Consider the following 9,477-nt stretch of genomic DNA (forward strand, 5'->3'; position numbering starts at 1 on the left):
AACTGAAGATTTTGCGGGATTCGGCAAGCTGTATATACACCAGCACCACATCGACGTTGATTTACTTTTTTTATCTCGCGACCTGCGTGATTGTAACTGTCGATAAAAGACGCGATGAATGCAGGACATAATGTTATTTTCGTTCGTCGTCCCACGAGAGACCGTTTAGATACGTAAATGGTTCGAAATTTGCATATCTATATGTGGACGATTCTAGCAGGAAACTGAAACAAGTTCCAACGAGATAGGTAAACGAGTGTCCCTAAATGTTTTATGTCTGTTCCGGCGTGCGAGTGTGACGCTTTCAGATATGAAATTGTATATTGTTTTGAAGTAGAAGGCTTCAAAATTTATTTATAAAGCTGGTTTAAATGTCGTGGCGTAGCTGATGATGCTCACTGCAGGCTTTATTTCATACTTGTTTATTTCAGCAGCTCTAGTGAATTTTCAAACAAGCGAAACTTTATTTCCAAGACCACTTCAAGCGGATAACTTGACATGTAAGTTAATTTTAAAACAGATACAGGTACTCTCTAAATTTGAAAGAGTGTAAAATGACTCATTTCGAGTCAAAATTGAGTCACTCTTTCAAATTTAGAGAGTATACAAGTTCAAAGCGCACAATATGAAAACACGCAACGTCCCGGTCGCCAGTGTGAAAGCAGCTTAAAAGAGAGGAGCTCTCGAGGCGAGAGCAACAGCAGCAGCAACAGCCTGCGAGAAAGAAAGAAAGAGATAGAGAGAGATAGAGAGAGAGAGAGGAAGATAGAGAGAGAGAGAGAGAGAGAGAGAGAGAAAGAGAGTCTCTCTCCTTCCTGACGTCACTGGTTCACCACTCGGCGCTCGCCGCTACTCGGCTCTCTGCCTCTCACTTGCTCGGCGGCGCCCGAACCGAGCGCAACTCGCGCGCTTGCCCGTGCAGTACATACGCCGTGAATACACACAGTCAGCAATCGTCCCGACCGGCCCCAAGGGCTTCACCTCCTTCAAAGCAAGCGTCTCTCAAGCTGACCTTTTTCCGTCTGTCGCGCTCCTCTGCAGTTCCTTTCTTTCGCTATTCCTTTCGCTTTCTTCCTCTATTCCAATTCGAGTGACCACGCGAGTGTACTCTGACGAGGATAAATTGTGCGTTAATCCAAGGACGATGTGCCGGATCGTCCCGCGAGCTGTCGGCTCGTGCTGAGCCCGCAGCAGCGTTGTCGAGGGTGCGATATACTTCCTGCGCATGGAGAGAGAAAAATCATAATATTGTTGTGGTGGTGTGAAATTATTGTATTTGGTTCCCGCGCGCTGCAAATGTCCGAGGCAGCAGCTGCCGAGAGGACAAATTGGCCTGGGTTCCTCCGCTCGTGACGCCGAGAGAGAAAGAGACGACGACCTGTGGGACGAATTTTTTTCACCGCGAGCCCTTTTTGTTATGTGTATCGTGTAGCCTGGATACAGCGATCGCCGGATGGATTAGAGGCACCAGCGAGAGCTAGGCAAGTGCAAATTTATTCTGATCATTTTGCGCGGCGACTCCTCCCGTGCGCCGAGTTTTTTAATTCGAGTCGATTCGAGTCAGGGTCAGGCGATTATCCTCCTCACCGAGGCGATTAGACATTTGGTAACTTCAATTAGGCTCCTCTTTTTTTCACTGAAAAATTAAGCTGGGCTCATTATGACCGAAACGTTATACGAGGTTCGCGCCGCACGAGCTAACTGTAGATCTTAAGTGCTAAATAACAGCTTCTTCACCGAGTGGACCAGGCAATTAACTGGATCCGCAGTCTGCCTCTCCGAAATGTTACATCAAAAATAGTCGCTTTATAAGGTCACGTACGCGCGGACATCGTTCGCCTTTTAAAAACAACGACGCTATACTAAACACAAATGCTTAAAAAATATCAAATTATTTACCTCGCGGCAGCGTCGCTTGCGCGAAAAAAGGCAATTCTCGGTTTGCGCAAAGCAGTGGCTATGACGGGAACGGGGATAAGAGATACGCCTTTGAATTGTGCGACTGTAAAGAAGAGGGTCGCGATGATTTCTCCGATTTCACGTGCATCATATATAGCGCTCGCGCAGATCAAGAGGAGATCGGATTAACGTCAGCAATCAAGCGAATAATTTTAATGCGTTCGGTAACGCGAGAGCATAGCGTCGATAAAGTAGGTTTTTTTTAATTATACCGCCGCGTTTTTCCAATCCCTGCAGATTCACGCGGTGTACAATAAACTCGACGAGAGCAACAATACATTAGTCAAGGATCGCCCACGTGAACAGGGGCGTCTTTGTATAGAGGCCTAGTACGCCCAGGCCTAGGGCCCCGAGGTTCTGGGGGGCCCCGAAATCTGAGAATTAACCCAATAACCCTGAATAACCAAATATAAATATAAACCGTTTACAACAAGCTAAATAACAGACCGTGTCGAATCACAGATAATACGAAATAAGCTTTAAGATATAAACCAGAACCATTTTTGAGAAGTGTTATATTATAAATATGAAATTTGAATTTCTACTCTTGACTTCGAGACCATGTTACTAAGATGCCGCGCCGATAACGAGTAAGTGTATATCGTATCTCCCTACGAAGAGTAGCACTGTTCAAATTTCCCGTCATAAGTAGCACAACTCATTTGACGCACACTAGACTAGCACAACTCAAAATATCCCGCGAAGACTAGCACAACTCAAACTTTAAACAACGAATTTCTATAAAAATTTGCCGATTTTTGCGAAACTTTTCTGATGAACATTTTTAAATATTCACAATTTACAACTTTTTACCGAATTTGAACTTGTTATCACAAATACAATAATTTTTTACACTTTTTTAAAATTATTTACTTTTTTTAGGAACCTTCTAAAATTTCCGAAACCTTTTAAAACTTTGAAGTTTGTCTGTCTTTGTCCAAGGTTTTCATGAACTTAACAAAAAAAAACAAATAAAAACGTACAATTCTCACATTTTAAGTAATATAAAGTCGCGAGTCGTGCTAGTCTTGACGGTATTTCTGAACTGTGCTACTCTTCGCCGCAAATCGTGAGTTGTGCTAGTTTTCGTTTGAAAACTTGAACTGTGCTAGTCTTCGTAGGAAGCGACGATATAGAATAGCTCGTTGTTGCGTATCCATATACGCGGCGTCTCACGCACCGCAAGTTGCAAATATCAAACGTAAATACTAAAATAATTTGCAACTATAGAATTTAATAATTAATTTATTATAAAAAAAAAACTACATTTTTTTTCTTCCTATTTTTATTGCAAAATCTGAGATTAACTCTTAAAATGAAATAAAATTTAATACATCAGATTCTATATTCATAGCCTATACGCATAATATTCTTGCCTGGGATATTTAACTTTACAAAAGGCAGTTCAATTATTATAAATTTATGTTTACTTACTCGGTACGTATTATATTTTTCTAAATCAGGCATTTGAATTTAATATTTCGATGTAATTTTGAGGGGCTCCGATACGATCTGGGCCTAGGGCCCCATGAATCCTAAAGACGCCTCTGCACGTGAATTAGCCCTCTCGAAATCGGAGAGGAAAACCTTGCACAACAGCCGGGCTGGTGGATGAAAAGCCGAAAAAGAAAACTACCGTCAGTGCATAATGAAACTGCAAGGCGAGTTCTTACGCAACGCTCGCATTATAACGGTCCCCCATTCAAAAACAGCCCGACGTCGCTCTTTCCTAATTAACGCGCTCGTGTGTACACGCGGAGCTCACTCTCGAGATCGTAATCTGGCGGGGAAGCTGCCAGGCGCATGCAGACGTAGCTACGAGCAAGTCTCCGCGCGCGGTCTGACTTTTTTTCGGCGCGTCGCCATCGGGGAATTTCAAAGTGTGGGTCGAGTCGTCCGCCCACGGGACGACTGCGCGGAGGGAAAGGTCGAGAACTCGCGACTGTACATCGTATGTCATGTTTATGGCTCGATTATGCGGACTATTATTCGCTGCTGCCGCACGTGAAAGCCGAGCTTGATTCTCTGCTGGATGTATTGTATGCGAACTTTTGGAAAAATCGGGCGCTCCTACGCGTTTTCACTCTGCCGCTGCAGCGCTCATATCTATTAACAATTGGATTCGATTTTTCAACGACTCTCGTAAATCTCCGGTTGAATCGGTATTATTCAGCATCGTACGGTCGGATTCTCGTTTTTACACTTTCCATCAAATCCCAGATCGACCGAGATCTTCGCCACGCTGGCTGACACTTGCGCTAGTCGTCGAACGATTTCAAGCTCTCGCACGTCTTTCATCACTGCGGCACGAAATCCATCAGCAGGCACTGATTCCGATGAATTTTCTTTGTCTCGACACACCTCTCGACACGCGCTGCATCTTTAAAAATCCCGCTCTCTGCAATTATATCAGCCTCAACCACGCGATTGCAGCCTATCCTCGTGCGTTTCCACGACGCGGAAAAACGAGGAGGAGGAGGAGCAGCAGATGTTCGTCGAGGTGGTCTGCAGTATCAAAACAGAGAAAAGGCTGCGTGAGGTGTGCAAAGCGGAGAAGATTTTCTGTGCGCCCGAGGCGCGCGGCTTTTGTGTAACGCGTGTTCGAGGCGCCTTTAAGCAATTCTCTCGTGCAGGTCGCGCGTTTAATTTAACGATCAAAACGCCATGCGGAGGTGGCTTTCTCCATCGCGCTGTCATCTCGGCTCTGTGCGACGTGGTGAGGGAAACGATCGGGAGAAGTATACGCACGCGCTGTACGTTGCATTACATCTGTCTTTCGATTACACCCAGAAAATCTTGCTCGTTAAAAGCCCCGGCTTATGGAGATTTTTTTACGCGAGATGTTACATTTCTTTTCCGCGACTACACGGCCGGTGACATACAGCTGCTGTGTCACCGGTTGTTATATGTGCTGCCGCGTGGAAAAGCGTTTTCGTTTCATTCGTATCGTATTAAGAACTCGAATGTTTACGAAAAACTCGCGGATGCGGTTCGCGAGAGGCGAGCACGGCTGGATAAGGTTTTACGAAATTATCAAGCGAATTCGCAGAGACGCGGCGATTATTTAATCCCCTCCGCGATTATGGACGTACTCGTCGCTCGGCGAAGAGAACCAATTAATTGTGATTAAAGCGTGTGACAAGTTGGTATTCAAACTTTTTGGCTTCGGAATAGCTGAGCCGGCGAAAACGCAACTGATTTCTGCGCTTGCGCGTAAGTCGCTTTTGTGTTTAGGTTTATTATACACGCGGCATCCAAAGAAGGCAGAACGAGAATTCAAAAGACGCCATTGATATGCAACACGAATTATATAATCCCGTCAGCGGAAAAGAAATTTTATCGGGTGTATGGGCAAAACACAATGTGAGACGCAACAACGAATGTTTACCCTACTAGTGTGTGTCCACAAGAAATATTAATCCGACGCAAACGCACACAAAAGCCGTAATAGCCGGGCTTCGAATGGCGTATTTTATTTATATAAGTACGGACTAATACAGCAAAAGGCGCAGCGGATAACTATCCGTTTCTCGAAAAAAGGAGCGCAGCGATGTATCGAGTCGGCTTTTTTCCAACGTCTCTCCCGGCATCGGCAACCATCAATTCCACGCGATACGTGTGCCTCCTCTGCACGCACGCATCAGCCGCGCCGCAGCTGATTATTCCATCGACTCGACACTAATTCGCCTTCGTGTCTATAACGTGTTTTGCATAACTACGACTGGCCACCGCGCAGTAGCCGCAGCGGCAGGTGCGTTGCCTCTCGCTTCTTTTTTCCGCTTTCGGCGGCTCATCATTGTCTCGTCTCCGTCATTTTCGCGTGCTCTCGCCCCTCTTCCTTTCTCGTCTCTCGTCGTGCGTGCGCGCGCTGGTCTTCTTTCTCGGAAGCTCATTATGTCTCGATAAAATGACCATGGAAATCCAGAGCAGGAGCGATGAGCACGTTGCCAGTTGGCTTGTTTTGCACCGCGATCTATCCGCTCCTCTCTGCCTTTCTCATTGTTCTTCTCTTCCCGTTCTCCCGTCAAAAGTCGCACACGCGGCGATTCGAATGAAGCGCCCGTCGCGGCTATCTTAACGGGTTTGCGCGGCGCGTTCGCGTTTTCCGTAAAAATACAGAGCTCATGTTTCATCCAAAGCCTGCTGGTCGTCGTTTACCGCCTGGAGACCGATTCGCCGAACGCCTCTCGCCGCGCTCGTAGCTTCGGAAAGGTCAGCAGCCGGATCCTCTATTATTTTTTCCTCTTTCGGCGCGGGCGATTCGCGAACGCGATACGAACTCAAGAACGCGCGTCAAAGAGCCCGGCGCGGATTCTTATTTGTCCAACGAACCCGCGAGCGCGCGCTCTATTTTTTCTACAAACAGAAGGTTAACTCTCTCGAGCATCTGTCACTCACTGAATAATAAGCCCGCGTGTGTATCAGGACACACGTGGACCGAGAGGGAATTTCGTCAGGATAAAAATGACGAAACGTGCGCCGTGGACGCGAGGCAACAATAACACAGCTCTCACTAGCCCCGCGGAGGTGTGACCTTGGTACCTCTAGGATAATAATTACACGAGCGCGTCGCCGCGCGGGGAAATTAGATTTTCGAGGCGAGCCCCGTTATATTCTTTTACTCTCCCGAATGGAGAACAGCGCGAGCGAGGAGCCAAGGAATAATACGAGCCCGAGTCACGCGACTCGAGTCGAGGCAGAATAATAAACGCTCCGCCATGCGGAGAGTCGGCTTTTTTTCGCGCTCGGCAATGCGCGAATCTCACGGCCGCCTGCGCGTGTGTGTAAGATCGACTTTCGAAACTTTTATCGGGAATTAATGATATGCGCGCGAATAAGGGGAGACCGGTCCGATTTTTCGGACTCGAGAGAGCCAAATGACCCATATTTCTTCCCTTATCTCTTATTTTTCCAGTTAATGCTCGCGAACCTGCTGTCCGCGCGAGAGAGCAGCGAATTTGCAAAGCCCTATTTTAAAATAAGCCATTGTCCTCTCGCGGCGGACGGAGTGTGAGTCACATATGCAGCGGCGCGGCAGCAGAGCGAGTCTCGAGGAGAACGAAATTTTTGATAGCCGCGCACGCTCGGCGATTCCGTGACCGCAATATTTATGATTCTTAAACGGGCGCTTCGATCTCGCTTCGGCTTCTCCTTTAAAAATCCCCGTTTTTGTCGTGTGTGTGTGTGTGTGTGTGTGTGTGTACGCGCGCGCGTATACCTGCGATACACGGAGAGTCAGTGTTCTTTGTCCCGAGACCTGGCAGAGTTGAATTTTGGAAAAATTGCAAATGCGGAACGCGAACGTCGGTTTGCAGGAAAAGATGCGTGTCATTGTTCGTCATACCGTGCCGTGGAAAATGATGGCCTGCGAGTACTCGGAAAACGCGAAAAATTGATGCTCCGCTACGTGCAATCTCGAGTTCTTCGTATTTTTTCTTCGTATTAAACATATGCCGTAAACTAGAAGCCATCTCGAGCAGAGTCTACAAAGTTCTGCATTCACTTCGCGGAGTAAAGAGAAAAAGCCGATTAGCGAAGGCCGCGAAGACGAAGTTAATCTGGGTCTGCCGGGCAATAAGAGCAGCACAATAATCAGTCGATAAAGCCGCCAGGCGGCTTTCTAGCGCAGCCTCTCTCGCGAAAAAAAAGAAGAATAAGCCACCGCACCGCGAGATACCGGCTAAAAATGGTGATAAAATGCTCCCCTTCCCTCTCGCTCCATCTATGTGAACTGGGCCGCGATTCGACTCGTGCCGCGCTGCAGCGATCATCCATATCGCGGGGCGCCGTTTATTGGAACGGAACGCACGATATTCCGTATCGGCCGTCAATCTTGGCTCACAATGAGCAGCGACCGGTTGAATTCAGGAGAAACAGCCCCGCCCTTGCGCAACCGCCGGGCTTTATCTGCGCGAGCGAGAGTCGGCTTCCTGGATCGTGCGAGCAGTGATATACGTTGGCTTAGCTCTGGCAGTATAATCGATGATACATCGTCGACCGGTGGGCCGTGAAACGCGGGCGATCGACTATATTCTATCTCTCTATCTACCGACTATAGGCGTTGGAGGTTTTTCCACGCTTTGATGAGATTATTCTTACGCGGCGATGCGCAAAGGGAGCAGTAGGATCAATTGCAGGGCTGGATCGTCGTAACCGTCGGGGCTACTGCAGCCGACGTGTGGATGCGAGTTTCGAGAGACAAGCCACCTCAGCTTATTATCATAATCCGAAAGAGCGACGATAACTCGAATTTAAAAGGCCCGATCGCGGGAAATGCGCGCGAAGATAATATGCAACCCGCGTGCGTAATGACTCCGTATGCTAATGCCCTGGTCAGTAGAAACAGGTTCGGCTGTGGTCAGACGGTGCGTTAATGCACGCGCCGATTATTCCGCGCGCGAATCATGCGAAGCGGCGTTTGCTCGGAAAGGAGGTTTACGGCCCCCCTATTTCACGGTCCAATGGCAGAAAGTGTACAGTTCCTACTGGTATACGATTCTCCAAAAGACTTTCGAGGCGCGAATAAAAACACGTACGCCGATCGAGGCGGGCGTCAATGAAAACAAAGAAAAAAGGCCGAACCTTTCAATGAGAATGATAATGCAGCTGTAAAGGAGAATCGAAAGCGCACACAAAAGAATGGGCCACGAATTAGACCGCCGCAGCGAGAGCCGAAAAATTAGGAGAAAAGCACGGTGTGACGTAGCAGTCGATCGCCGCCGCGCCTCGAAGTAGGCAACGCGAGAAGAGAGAGAGAGAGAGAGAGAGAGAGAGAGAGAGAGAGAGAGAGAGAGAGAGAGAGAGAGAGAGAGAGAGAAGGACGGCGGAGCAGTAGGCGATGGTCGAATCGGTGAAGCATCCGCGTCCTTCAAGACCGGAACCCGACTTAGAGTGGTCGTATGTGTAACGCGATAGAGTCGCTGTAATACACGCGCGCGGGCGACAAAGAAAAGCGAACACTCGTCGAGGATTATCGGCCTTTGTGACGCCTGTCTTCAGAGAAAGTGAAGCTTTTATTATTATAGGCCCTCGGATCTCGGTGCGCACAACGCCGCGGCGTTTTCCTTTCGTCATGAGCGACGGCTTGTTGCGGCAATCGAGGGTAAAAAGTCGACTTCCAGCGCGACACGCAAATTAGGGCGAGCCCGCGGCAACGGCGCGGTATTGACATTCAGGAAGTCCATCGCCGTGCGCGCTCGCGCATCAATATTCATTGGGTTCGTAACCTATAGACATACTTTTACGCACATGCGTAAACCGCGGATGACTTTTCGAAACTGCACGTTGTACGCGCGGCGCGCTAACGAGCGGATTTTTTACGCCGCTTCCACCAACCACTGCGGAGAGCTGCAGCGAAGAAAAAACGTAATGTACTATCTTTGATTTTCTCTCGGCCAACAGTTTCTAATTTATGAACTAATAAATGCCCCCCGCTGAACGGCTCTGCTCTCGAGGCGTTATGTAAGCCGTTTCTATTCCGCACACTTTGATATTTCTTTTTTCTCCAAAGATACAGCA

The sequence above is a fragment of the Nasonia vitripennis genome, chromosome 4, assembly GCF_009193385.2.
Source record: "Nasonia vitripennis strain AsymCx chromosome 4, Nvit_psr_1.1, whole genome shotgun sequence".
Classification (NCBI taxonomy): domain Eukaryota; kingdom Metazoa; phylum Arthropoda; class Insecta; order Hymenoptera; family Pteromalidae; genus Nasonia; species Nasonia vitripennis.